The sequence below is a fragment of the Cydia pomonella genome, chromosome 2 (genome assembly GCF_033807575.1).
Source record: "Cydia pomonella isolate Wapato2018A chromosome 2, ilCydPomo1, whole genome shotgun sequence".
NCBI classification, from domain to species: domain Eukaryota; kingdom Metazoa; phylum Arthropoda; class Insecta; order Lepidoptera; family Tortricidae; genus Cydia; species Cydia pomonella.
Window position 1 is genome coordinate 14874523 of NC_084704.1, and position 15581 is coordinate 14890103.

Sequence of the window (15581 nt, forward strand, 5' to 3'; positions counted from 1 at the left end):
TGGTGGCAAGATATGGAGCACTGCATGTCCCATAAGTGACAGTATTTAATTTATATTGTTTGATTGGTTGTGAAGTGTCTGAGCGCCACAGAATTTGCTGCAGACTTCTTTTACTTTCAGTTACATAGATTTGTCTGTACATTTTTTGGACATCTGAAGTGACTGAAGTGAGTTAATATGCTTAGCAAATCATCTTGTACAGTCGGCCCAACGTATCGTATGTCATTAAATGATTTCCCTGAGCTAGAAACCGCAGAACCATCAAAGACTGTGCGCAAGCGAGAAGTTAGACTGGAATCGCGACACATTGCATGATGTGGCAAAAAATTTACAGACAAACCTTAGTCTTAATATTTTCAATAGTGTTCCGTAGTCAACTAGAACCCCTTAAAATTTCACCATGTCCGTTTGTCGGAGGCCGTGTCTTGTCTGTCTGTTTGTCGGAGGCTTTGCTGTATGCCTTTCACATTTGAAGAGTTCCCTCGATTCCTCATGGACCCCATCGCCAGAACTCAACTTGACAAAAATTTGTCTTGAAAATCTAATTTACTTAACAAACAGCGAAGAGGACAAATCGCCAAACGTGTACTATGCGTCGTTGAAGAGTTCCATTCTGATCATCATCAGCAGTTCCACTTCATCAAATGTCACTTTTTTGAATGTAAATACTTGATTTGTTAAAGAAAATTTAAAAATCACTGTATGTATGCTTTTCACATTTGAAGAGTTCCCTCGATTCCTCATGGATCCCATCATTAGAACTGAGTTTTGACAAAAACGGGACCAATCTGTTTATATATAAATTCAAACAAAAAAATAATTTTCAAAATCGGTTCAGAAATGACGGAGTTATGGAGTAACAAACATTAAAAAAAAAACATACACCCGAATTGATAACCTCCTTGCCTCCTGCCTTTTGAAATCTTGAAGTCGGTTAAAAAGAGAATATGTTTTCCATTTCTAAATACATATTTTCCATTCTTCATGACTTTTAGTGTGTTATTGACACAATGAGAAACTAGGTTTATAGGATTTCCTTTTTTTTTTCAAAATTTGCTATACAAAAATAAATGTTTTCTTCAAGCGAAACCAATAAACCTAGAATATATTATGCTGAAGCGATCGCCATTAAAGTCTAACCCCCTTTTTCATAAACGTGTACTAAAGTTACGATGCCGCTGATCATCGTTTGTCCCTTTCCATCATACCAATACGTCGGAAAGGGACATCATGGATGATCAGCGGCATCGTAACTTTAGTATACGTTTATGAATAAGGGGGAAGTGATTTGTTAAGATTTAGTTAGTGGAAACCATTTTCTCCCGAGATGTAAATTTCATAGAAAAAGTGACATGATTTCGTTAGGATCCCAAAGCTATTCTTCCCTCTTAAGGCTAATATTTCTAGCTATGTTTCCTTTTTCTTATTATTTCATGAGTTACGCACTTTCGAGTCATTAAATTTTACTTTCAATCAAGTAGAAAATCCAAATCGAATTAATTATTTTCACCTCATAAATAAAATCATACTCTTGGACACCCTGTTGTGCAAATATCTTACCTTACACGGACTATCTTACTAGTGTTACCGAGGAATATAAAGCATTTGATATATCAGTACAAAATAGTAGAGCAATGAAACCACTCTTACGGTAAAATATAAGTTTGCGGCTCCATATCGTAACGTCTTAGAGATTCGCAATTAATAATTATTGCACTTCTTCCGGTCACATCCGGTTCCGGCGATGGCGATGGCGGCACTTCCGGCGAAGGTGGGGGAACAATGTCTAACAATATCCTATGCTAATAAACATTATTAACAGTTGAGGAGCTTTGATAGGTTCGAAGTTGGCCTATTGTTTGTTTTAAGGAAAAAGTTCGAGGAAAGTGCAAATTACCGTCTTGTGTCAAGTTCTTTATACGATGAATTATGTCTTTTTTCCTTCAGAAGTTTTAAAAAGTACGCGATTTTATTGCATCAGCGAGTTTTGGTAACTATACTGTTAGATATAAAATAGGTAGATAAAGTTCTTACAATTTAATATTCTGATTAATTAAGGCGTGTTTACCGAGCAGTTATAATAAAAATATAACCTTAACTCCTAGATTTCCACATATCATCCACCATATATACGAAAATGTCGTTAAAGTCCAGTTTTAATTAGCGAACTTTACAGCACGGTAGTTTATGGCCAGAGGACAGTAAACTGACGAGACGGGCGGAATGATAATTCGAGTCTGATTTAATATTTAGTTGGAATCGCTGTGCTTTATCGTTAAAATCACTATATAGGTACTTACATATCGTTTTATATTCATACGAGCATAAATTGTAATCGTAAACAATTTCCGATCGTATAAATTCCGTATAATTTAGAAACAGTTATGAGAAAAAAGTAATTCGTTTTTTATCTACAAACAGTAAACACATCGAATAAAAACCAATAAATATTAAAATCAATACGAACTGTCAGGACGTACATGTAATACCTTGTAATTATGTATAAAACAAAACAATACAAAAATATTTAACAACTTACTGATTCCGATACCCATAGTTAATCATCTAGAAGATTTTTAGCGCCTGTTATTTGTCTCTATACTTAATCAATTGCTTTTAGGACTGTATATTTTTTTATTCAGTTGTAAAAATAAATAGTTTCCATCTATAAACCTATGTTTTTAGGGTTCCGAACCCGTCCGTCCGTCCGTACGTCTGTCACCAGGCTGTATCTCATGAACCGTGATAGTTAGCTAGCTGAAATTTCTGCAGATTATGTATTTCCGTTGCCGCTATAACAACAAATACTAAAAACAGAATAAAATAAATATTTCTTTCCAATCTCGAGGTTCTCATCCAATCACTGAAGTTAAGCAACGTCGGGCGGGGTCAGTACTTGGATGGGTGACCGTCAAGGGAAGGGCCCTTCTACCTTTTTAACTGGCCGATCAAGAATCATGCCAAATTTTAAGGAACACTTCAACACTTAAAAATTCCTTTCAAAACTGTTTTGTGACCGATCGCAGTTATAGGTTTGCGCGGGCTTAGTTCCCGCAATTGACGTCATAATTTGCGCCTGTTTCGCGTAAGAGTGCTGCACTGCACGACCGCATAATCAGTTCTTTAAAACTTCAATTCTCTAACAAAAAATATGGAGAGTATAAGTTTTTTACAAGCATTAATTTTTCATCGGCAAAGTTATCACTATGTTTATATCTAAGTATTTGCATAACTTTGAAACTACATGAAACAGAAACAAGATTTCGAAGAGTGTGCCGACCTCACGGAAATGAATCGGCCCCCACATCAGCAACACATCGTAACACATCATTAATCTCTGATCTATGTGACATTTAATTACCTAAAACACCGTTATATTACACTTTCTTCCGGCATTTTGGGACTCAGGAACTTCCCGAACAATTCTGATACAAAACTCAACTTTATTCTTCAGAAATAAGGTATTGAAGAATTCTCTTACAAATGCAAGCGTTGACGTAATTAATATTGTTTTACTTATTGCTTCACGCCTAAGATTTTATTGCTCCTTGCTTGATAAGACAATGATTAAAAGGAGATTGAATCTTAAACGTCTTAAGCTAAAAGCACATGTTAATCTTTATGTAAGAAGTAAAAGATGAACTAAATCTTTCGACTAGTTTTCATTACCGTTTATGTTTTCCGTGCTACGACGTAGCTCGGTTAATGACTACGATTTTCGTAGCCGTGTCATCTTAAGCAATCATAGGAGTGTATCCAGATAACAATAAAACAATATTGATATAATATTAATTTTATATTTATACCATTTGTCACTTTCGCGCAATATAATATAATTAATCGTGCAATATAATTAATGTTATATACATTTTTTTATACGCAGTTTTTAGATTTATTTCATCTATAAACACCCAACAGTCTACTTTGATGCCAAATTTCAAGTTTCTTGGTCATCGTGAAGTGGGTTAGGTTTTTGAAAAGTTCTGATTTACGAGTGTAAGTCAGTCAGTCACACGAATGCCCGTTTTTAAACGTTAATTTATCAGTAACTGTTTAAGCTACATTTATAAAATGTATTTTAGACAAACTAAGGGACTTGAAAAAATGTGCCAAATTTCATGTGTATAAGTTAAATAGGTTTCAAGTTGTGAAGGGATCAACACTCATAAGTAGGTTGAAATTGTTCGTGGAATATTACACACGGTTGCGTCGCCAGTTCCTTTATCTTTGAACTTGGCTGGACAAAATTGGGGACTACGTTTATGGAGAAAACGTCTACATTTAAATTAACACCAGGAGCTGATAAAAACATTAAATCAATTTTTCATTAGTCTACCTAATCTGGAAGTATGACGGTTAGTATAATACGTCTTATTCAGAAAATCCAGTAAATAGTTGCTAGCTTTATTTTCACTGCAAAAAATAAAATAAAAATAGTTTACTTCTTTTCTTGATGAAAAAGACTTTGAAAAGTACACTTCAGTTTCGTAGGAAGACCTATTTATTATTAGAGTTACTTACGCTACAAATTCTTGCGCTATACCTACTCGTAATCCATCAAAATATATTATTATAAGTTAAATGCAAATAGACGATTATGATGATGTATCAAATGATTCCAAAATGATAATTAATTACATAGCACCTAATTTACCCAATTTATTCACTAGAAGGGGAAACATACACGTATTATCAACGTTACATAAAATGCATACTGCATTTTAGTGTAGACTAGTTGACAAATACCAACACATTTAACAGTCTGGTTCACATGTAACAATAAAAGCGGTTCTATTTTAAACTACAAACGATGAATATGTCACCATTTAGCTAATGTAGCGATCTGAAATTCTCACTTCTTTTCGTATTCAATGTTCGACTCCGATTTCTATGTTCAGAACTAAAAAAACAAGTAGGTACGAAACGTTAATAAAATTGATAAAACGTAACGCGTAACATTCATGTGTATCTACTTATTCTAAATTGAAAAGTACGTTGACTTAAATAATCGAGATCAAAAGTTTGATTTGTGTGCGCAGAACGTTAAGCACGTCGGCTACCTATCTACTGATATATATTAATAATTCTAAAAACAATATACCATTTTTCCGAAGCCAGCTATGTTCCACAAATCACGCCGCTAGAGCAACACGCTCGATATCGAGACTTGAGAAATGTCGCCGATGTCGGACATTTATTTGATGTCTACAAACCCACGAAATAAATGATTCTTCTGCTCTCACTAGACTTTCATAGATTTACGCCGATGTTTTAAAATCTAATACAAATATCTAATACAGGGGGATTATAGGATATCGCCGACAAATGATTTTTGCCTGATTTAATGACCTGATGAGTACTCAAAAAATGAAATGATTTTGATATTATGTACGTTCTATTTTCGAAATTTATCAGACTACAATAATATTTTATTCACATGAATCGGCAACATTCATACTTCTAAAATATTCAAACAACCCAAAAACCCTTTTCACGGTAACATCCTGTTGCCAATCGTAAATTTATCTCACAAGCTATTAGTTCGATAAAATTCTCGAACGATAAATAAAGAAGACTTTGACGGATGGCCAGTTTCCCCCGCAATGTATGAATCTACCAATATAACGATATTGCCTAATTCGAAAGACGATTTCCTGTAATATGCCGTATACCTCTTGCAATAAGGGTCTTTTTACGCGAGTGCAATTTGACCAGCGGTAAATTTTGTTTTTGTAACGTATCGTATCTGTGTCACTTGGGAACATTTTGTCCGAAACTTAACTTATTTAGTTCGTCCACTGAATAAAACATTAGTCGAAAAAAGTTGTTTGTGAATCCAATGTGTATAAAATGTATAGATATACTTAAAATCTAAATCTAAAAATAAATAAAACTAATCTTAAAATAAATAATTAAAAACTATCCCCCTGCGGCATGGTGCCGTAGATGCTGGCAGCATTTCCTCGTTGTATCGCAATACTTATTCTCTGTGCGAGGAAGCTGCCAGCTCTACGATCACCGGTAGCGTCTGCAATTTTTTTGGATAATTCCTTGAACAGTGTAGATGCATTCGGACCCCACGGGCCAAGGGTCTCGACGCCAAAAGGTACGAAATCGTATATATAGGGGTCTCGCCCCTATATTTGATCTTTTTTAATTTTTCGGCCGCCTCTGCCGCCGCGCCGGCTTTTGCAGTTGTGCCGTGGAGATGAGACGGGGCTAGGGTGTCTACACATGTATACTATGTCTTAATAGATATACTTACATTTATAATTTTAACGTTTAATACCAATTTTGGTAGGTAGGTAGTGCATAGGCAATTAACAATATTTGGCTTTAGTTGCGGATGAATACTTGTGTACAATTATTTGGAGTTTAAAAAATGTATATGTACGATACAAACATTGTTTTAAATATATTCACTAAAAAATGTATATCATTTAAACAAAACGGAATTAAACTTAGTCAATCATTAGTTATTAGTACACTTTGGCATTATTTTCTCTGCTGTGCGTATGATACACGGTGCAACAAACTGCACTAACGCAAAAAAAAATCTAAACCATACGATCGCTTTCGGGCAAAAAACAAACAATTGTTTCAAGGCTTGTTTCATTTTCCGCTTCGTATAACTGGCGGTTGTTGCGGCACCTCCGGTACCAGGTCGGGTGCAGGCACCGGATCCGGCGACGTGGCGGGCAGATCCCGCTCCGAGGTAGAGGCCGCGCGAGCAGAGAGAGCCTCCGGGCGAAGCTGGTCAAGTGTCGCGTCGTCCAACCGCTTCAGCCGCTGAATGACGCGCACTTGATCCGATAGTCGTTGCTCCGACACGGTGATGGTAGGTTCAAGAGCCTGAAACAGAGGCAGTATTCTTGAACGATACGCAGATAATTATTATTATTATTGAGCTATTTGTCTATAAATTGATGTTGCACAATTGCGTGAAAACTTACGTACTTACACATGTTTTCTAACTTACGGACACAAATTGACTAAGACCTAGAGTAAGCTCAAAAAGGCTTGTGTTGTGGGTACAGACAACTATAAATATAATATATAAATACTTATATACATAGAAAACACTCATGACTCAGGAACAAATATCTATGCTTATCACACAAATAAATGCCCTTACCGGGATTCGAAACCGAGACCATAGGCTTCATAGGGAGAAACATTACCCACTAGGCCAGACCGGTCGTTAAACATATACATGTCTATGAAAATCAAAATTTGTTTAAATTCCTCACAAAAATGACAGCAAAGATATAATAAGAATAGGTAATGAAGCCATAAGAAACCCAGAACATACATAGTTTTTGTTTTGACTCATTTCACCATTGAAGCAAGAAAACATAATTGAATCTAGACATCAAAATAGGTATAACCATTATGCTAGTACGAGCTGTGCATAAACAGACGCGTAAAGCAAACGTGTCATAAACAATATTAAATCCCAAAGTTTCCTGCTTCCTCGCCGACACATATTAGCTTCGCCTTCGACTTACAGAACGAGACTTTTGCATTCCCATAACATCGAGTTACTATTAAGGAGACTAACTGGAAGTACGAGGAGATATGTAGTCATTTATTTCATGGTATTATCCTTATTTTCAACACAAATTCGACTAAGTAATAATCTTTGTAAACGAATTTTACAGCTAATAATTAATTCAGTCACAGAAATCGACATGGCTGGTACATGGTGGTGGGTTACATAAATAACATTGAAAATTTCTACGCTCTTAAGAAAGGAATTTACATACTAAAAATATTAAAAACTAACAGGCCACAAATTTATTTATCATAGATTATTTGAGGTACTTATTTATTGAATACATAAAATATATGTACATATATTTGAAAATCATGTTTATAGTTTTGATTTGAAGCTTACTCCAGACATTTCCAATTTCGTACTCTTTGAATATCAAAGATCACTTCAATGAACTCCGTATTCGTGTATGCAGATCATATGATTTATGCACCTTGAGTGCAACGCCGGCTAAGGTAAGGTTGACGCGTCATATGCATAATATATGATGTGTGGAATGTTATGTGAAGCTCTTCCATTTTCCGATAAAATAGAAATATTCACATTAGGTAAAGGTCCTCATGAGTTACATGCAGGAATTGAAATGCATATATTCGATTGCGCTCTACAAGCTAGGGGCTAAACTTGTAAGTTCTGAGCCCCTAGTGTAAATATATTCAATTTCGTGACGTGACGTACGCGTTTACGTTAAGTCTCATTTAGTATGGAATTTCGAACCAAGCGGATCGTTTTGGAAACTCAAAATCCCATACAAAATGAGTCTTAAAGCAAACGCGTACGTCACGTTACGCAATCGAATAAATTTACACTAGGGGTACAGTAATACGTAAAGTTCAATACTGGCGGTATTAAATATTGGCATCCACTATATGTTTTTTGTAACGGGCATTAATAGGCATAGTAGCAGTTTCCACATAGTTATACATATTTTTATACAACAACGGTACTAATCATTCTTTAACAACCTTATCGAAAACTACCGACAAATAACTCATTAAAAATCGATACGAAAATATCGTAAACGTTAACGTATTCACGTGCACGTAACGACATAATATAAAGCCCGCAGAACGTGTTAAACAGTTATTGCGCATAAAACTGTTTCTAACTGGTGCGCAGTTATTGCCACTAACCGTTTACCGTTAAATTTTAACGATGACATGCGATTTGGTTATTTTTCAGTTGTATTGTGGTTGCTATAAAAGCTAAGTACATTTGACCGCATCTTGTAATAACCATTTGATGAAGATGCAGGTCGTCACTGCCAGTAAATTGAAAAAAAAGAGAATAAAAACTAAAAATATTACTCAAATATCAGAGTTATAGTACAGAGACTGTAAAACAAACTATAAAATAATTTGATTCTTACCCATTTGTAATTAAATCATGTTATTTTAATTTTTGACCAAAAGTTTGGGTAGTGACCCTGCCTACGACGTAACGGCATTTATTCGTGTGATGAGCAAGGATATTTGTTCCTGAGTCATGGGTGTTTTTTATATATTTAAGTATTTATATATCATATATATCGTTGTCTAAGTACCCTCAACATAAGCCTTATTGAGCTTACTGTGGGACTTACAAGGAAGGGTACCCAACTGTCCGACTCCGATTTGATTCATTTTGATATATGTTATAGAGTAGTCTAAAATAACGGACACGTATTTTTTTTTTTAGCTGCCCAAACTCAACCTGTTAGAAGAAAATGGCCTTCAAAGTACTAAAAAGTTACTAAATCTTCTAACTCCTATAGAAAGTGATGCTCAAGCAACTTGCTAGTTAATGGCTGGTTTGTGTATATGTTTGAAAGCAGCAAAAAATAATGAGCATGTGTTTTGTTATATCTGCTTAAACTCAAGTTTTCCTAAAAAAATACCTGTCTTTATGTGTAACTTTAGCGATAAGATATTATAAAACTTCGAATGTCGATTTTTTTTGGAAAAAATTAGTTTTATCCGATATAACAAAACACGTGCTCATTATTTTTTGCTTTATTTTTATGTATGGGACAAATCTTGCAAGTTAAATTTGACCCACTTTGACCCGGTTTCCGATGAAGCTGAAAATTTGCATACAAAAGTAAATCGGGTGACAATGCAATATTATGGTACCATCAAGCTGATCTGATGGAGACAGGAGGTAACCATAGGAACTCTGTAATATATATATATATATAATAAAACAACGCAACCTAATTGTTTGGGGTTTTTAGATGTCGCGATGAGTATTAGTTGCCTGTGTAAAAAAGTACAGTCAGCGATAAAAGCTTGTAGGTACCAAAAATGAAATCTTTGCCAAAAACTTATTTTATAGATAATGACAATTCTTGTGAAAATTTCTCAATTTGTAACTCAGTAAAAATCGTCTTCCTGGCTGCGACGCTGCCACTATGTAATTTGGTTTAGACACACCTATACCAAAATACAGGATGTTTATTTAGTCACTTGCAATAATATACGGGCTGCATATATAGGTCATACTGAGCAACTTTTACTATGGGACCAACCCCGAAATCACGAAAAAAATATTTCCTCTCCCATAGAAAATGCCAAGGTCAGACAACCAAAATGTATGAAACAGCCAATTTTTTTTTCGCGATTTCGGGGTTAGTCCTGAATTAACAGCCTGTATATCTGCAAATAAATAAAAAACTATTATTTTTAAATATAATGGTTTTTTTTTGTCTCCACGCTGTAAAAATTAATAACGTGTCGTGTGCAGAAAACACACATACACAAAATTATTTTTTTTGCCGATTTTTAAGTCGTACCACATTTTTTGCTCCTCATGGCTACTGAAAATGGCGGGCCGGTTTCACTTTTTAAATGTCCACTTTTTCGGCATTCGACAGCCAACGTAGCAATGATAATCCCATTCAGCCAAATAATCTTATATTGTTGCATATCATAGTATTTATATAAAACAAATAAATGTTTTTGTACGTAATAAATGTCGAATGACGGATAAAAATATTGTATAAGTATTTTTTTTTAATCCAAACTATTGATGTGGAGGTATAGATTACGGTAAGTAATAAATAAATAAAAGTATGAAAAGTAGACAACATCGCATAAACTTGCGAACGCTTAACAGCCACGTAAAGTACCACTATTTGAGCAATTGTATTATACAAAATATATTGATACAGTCGTATTCTGCCACTCACATGGCTTGAATCAGTCATCTGTATTGTATAGCCGCAGGGCAAAGAGCTAATTCAATAGAGATGACATCTAAATACGGTACATTTATCAGCACATCTCTTTGACTCCATAATTGTGTTTACAAACCAACGTTCAATATTCATATTTGTTCTGGATTTACCATACACGGTCCTGTATTATCTACCATTGAACTAAAACATCTGTATCATTATAATTTGAACCTTATGTCAATAGTCGTAAAGTATCATTAAATAATGATTGCAGGTCAAAGTATAGATTCCCTTTGATGTAACGGTTTTTAAGTAGCTGTGAGTTGCTTTTGAAATGAAGATCTGTGTTATGATTGTTTGTTTCAATATGTCAATTGAATTGAAAATAAATTGTAGTGGGTGTTTATTAAAATTTTACTATTTACTGGCCTATCTGAAACCATTTGCGTTAGTAGTAAAAAGCGGCAAATTTAAACAATGTCGGCGCGAAGGGTTATCGTCCCATAGACAATTTAAAATGAGCGCCTTTTTGACAAACTTGTTTGACCGGCTATATACGAATTTACGTGCCAGCTGTACTATTTAAAGAACAAGAGTGCTTACAAAATATATAACTTATCTAAATTGCTAAAATTCGTTAAACATATAAAACAATTTATTGATGTGGTACATGTGGTTAGTTTTATGAGATTTTTGTAGATGGTAGCGATTATGTAATTGGGTAATAAAAGGAGATAAGGACTTAAAACAATTCCAGAATGAAAAAATCACGAAACATATGCAGCAACATTTAATATTTACGCGATGACTATAAGGGTGGAATAATATAGTGTAAGTACAGTCAGCATCAAATGTAGTGGATCGACTATGCGACAAAAGTGTAGATATTTTTGACACGTAGTTTGATCTGTTTAATTTTCTAATAACTTAACTTTGCTAGATACTTTTGAACGTGAACTATGGCAATATATCTTCTATTTGCTACAGTATTCCAGGGTGGCAGGTACATTTAGAACGTGGTTTCATCCCCTGCTATTGATGCTGACTTTACGTGATCTCAAAGGCGCGCTTGACTGCGTTGCGATGATGCATCGTCATTTGTTTACTCGCCCTTTTTTGTATCAATCATATTGAATCAGTATGGTCGATCTGCGAAGTAAAATCTTATGGCGTCGAAAAAACGCCCAATTTCAAGTATCTCTTCTTTTAATGTGGTATTTGTTTTGGTTGCAACTCGATCAAGGTATTGAATACATTTGTCTAGGAGATAATAAAACTTTAGGGAAGGAAAAGATACAAAATAATGACTTATTTTGGGGAGAGTCTGCAGGTTCTGCTTGTCAGATTTAATGGTTTTAGGACTTATTCAACCTAATTTTTGAACACTGGATGTAAGAAAATCCATGCTTCTCCTTCTTCTTCTTCAACCTAGCGTTTTCCCGGCCTAGCGCCAGGGTCCGCTTTCCTACCTAATCTTCTCCACTTTGCCCGATCTTCGGCATCCTCAGATGTGAGATTGCTCTCCACCACGTCCGCTCTCACGACCTCCAGCCAGCGCTTCTTAGGCCTACCGCGGCCGCGTGATCTAGGGCCTTGGACAGTGAGGTTGAGGCATCTATTTCCGACGTAGTCTACTGGTCTGCGGCTTATATGGCCATACCATCGGAGGCGACTTTCCTGCAGCTTATCCGCTACGTCACGAATTCCAAGGCTGCCACGAATGTGTTCGTTACGTAAGAAAAATTTACTTGGCTATAGCGTTTGATGATGGAGACAATCATATTGTTTGCCAGTCGATTATCCCTTATCTAGGGGCCTAGGAAAACGTTCCATATGATTGACACCTATGTTTTGGGCCGGTCAGCAAGCAACGATCTTTCACGTCTACGCTGCCTGGAGCAATAGCTAGTGTTGGGAAATACATTAGCTAGTTTTAAATTGTATGCTTAAAAAAAGAACGAGTATAGTGGAGCTCATATCAGGTGAACTTTTTTTAGCTCCACCACACCTACCCGAAAATTAAACAAGAGGTAACTACCTTGTTACAACATATACATAAGGTTCGATCGACGAACGTATAAGGATTCTCTCGTTACCGCTCATACAAAACCAATTGGGTAAGAAGAGATATATTGGCTTGACATTAAAACATTTTTAAAATTTTTCTTAAAATGCAGGCCTAATCTTGGAGTAATTTAGTACTTAGTAAATTAAGTTTCGATAAATAGATTTATTGACTCAGCCAGCAACCAACCAGCTTAAGTTGCAACTTGCAACACTTGTCTACATTAGACTTGTTCAACAGTTATTTCTATTCCCAATAATTAATTAGAAAATATCGTAAGTTTCACATCACTATAAGGCGTAATGCACACTGCATTAACCAAGTACACAACACAGGCTCCTCAAACAAGCGTCAGCAGCCGCGGGCTGCAATTGGCTAAGTGCTAACGATCTTGTTGGTTTTCAATTAATGCCCAGCCAAGTAACATACGAATTATGTGTACATGCTCATATACCTATATTGCATGTATAAAAAATAATTTAAACTGGGTATTTTTTATTCAAAATGATATCATGTTACTTACTTGTTATTCAGATTTTAAAACTTGCTTGATTTACTTTTTTATTAATTACTGATTTATTTGAGAACATTTCTTTTTTTGAAATTAAGATAAACTATAAAATAGTATTATCCCAACTCTAAAGCATCAGCTACCAACTGATAACTGAAATGTTTTCAAGTAAATTCAGCAAATCGTCCCATTTCTAGAAATCTCTACATAATCACCGCTCAGCGATAGTTCTGTAAGAAACCAAGGGTTGCCAAATCGGAGAACGGTTTTTTCAACAACCTATTAATTTTTCGATAGCTTCTGAGCCTTAACTCTCTTTTCTTTGTCTCTAAATAATTTTGGAATTTACAAAGTTTTTTTTTTAATAATACTAAGAAGAGATCCTAATGGTAAGTATACTGGTAAGGAGCATTTGATGACAATATTTTTCCTATTTAAAAAAATGATATTGTTATTTGAACATAACTGATATACTCAATGGAAACAATACTGTAACATTTTAACTAAAACAAAAACATTATATTTATTAATCCGCGAAATAATCTACGTGTTAGCCAAACAGTGATAACTAATTGCATGCAATAAATTTTACTAAAGAAAACAACACGGCCAATATACTGTCAAGAGATTTGTTTCCAAGTTTTTGAAACGCTTGTATTACGTTGTATATTAACTAAAAGTTGCCCTAAAATTCAACTTTTATTAACAAAATATATTTTGACAGATGCTTTCGCGCCCAAAACGCTCTTTGAAAATTGTGTGACGCTACTGTTAACGGTTTGACACATAACTTCATACACACGTAGAAGATACGAACTGTCAACCGACATTTGTAATTTGTTGTTTATCGCCTAACTGTCAATAGTGTCAATCCGAGAGTTGTGACGTCATCAGAATCTTCAATGACGTTTCGAGTTTGGTCACGTAACGTGTGCCAAAAGATATTTTAAAATCAATATTTACAAAACTATGGTCATTACAGGTCCCCTAAACGTAGTTTAACATGTTCTTATAATCCAAAAGAATTTATTGGGATACAATTCTGCCCTGAGATTTGTAGATGGAAACAACCCTATTTACTTCGAGTTCATGAATGTAGATGTACAGTTAAAGAGGACAGTATGATTTGGAAAACATTTTCTAAGATATTTTTTCAACTATATAAGTAGTAGCACTTTATTGTACAAAAAGAAACATAAAACAGGAAAAAACACACATCATTTGTACTAAGGCGAACTTATCCCTTTCAGGGATCTCTTCCATTTAACCTTTGAGCATTAAGACAGATTTATAAGTCTAATGAAATTTTATTATACGATCAAAGTAAACTACATTAAATATTACTTTTGCGGGACCCATAACTAAGTCATTTAATATAGTTGTGTAAAAAATAGACATCAAAAACATAACTTGTATAAAAAACAAGTCTCGCAACTCAGTTCTTCTACCGTAAATAGTTGTGAGATCCATGTAATACCAAGTCGGTTAATTTATTCAGTCCCTACTTAAGGGACCTTCTGTCTTATGTTATTACGTAATTAGCTAACCTAACAACATCTTATAGTGGCCATATAAATATTTAAAATCCTTTATGTTTTAAATAAATACATTGACCTGGCAATCGCACTAAACAATCTAATATATATGTTGTTATTACCTGGATCTCACAACTTTTTACGGTAGAAGAACTGAGTTACTAGACTTGTTTTTTTTACAAGTTACGTTTTTGATGGCATCTCATTTCTTTCTGTAGATAGTCCTACTTTTTTCCTTTTCGGTACCTTCTACTGATTGAATTCTATTATATTATACATATACAGGTACACTGATTCATTCATTGCAAATGTAACTTTGTAATTCTATACATTTATATGGGATTACAAAGTTATCTATACAGTTGGTGTATCCAGAAAACTGTACCGAAATTGCAAAATATTTGAGTTTTTCCTTGATTTATACAATAAACACTAATTGTATTCTAAATTTGAAGATCTATGTCTACTAGAAGTGCCTTAGAGTTTTGATGATGGGTCAGTCAGTGAGTGACAAAATGAAGAAACTTTGACTAGTTATAATTCTTAAGCTATTGGTTCAAATTAAATGAAATTTGAAATATACTGTGTTTATATAATGCCTGCTAGGTTACTGAAAATAGCCTGAACTGCTTCGAGATAAGGATGTTATGATCGTGCCGCTTTTTTGCTCGATTTGGCGGGAGCTGCTGGACGTGCCTCCAGATAAAAAGAAATATATTTTGGTTTTGCGTACTCGTGATTACAATATAATTAGAACAATA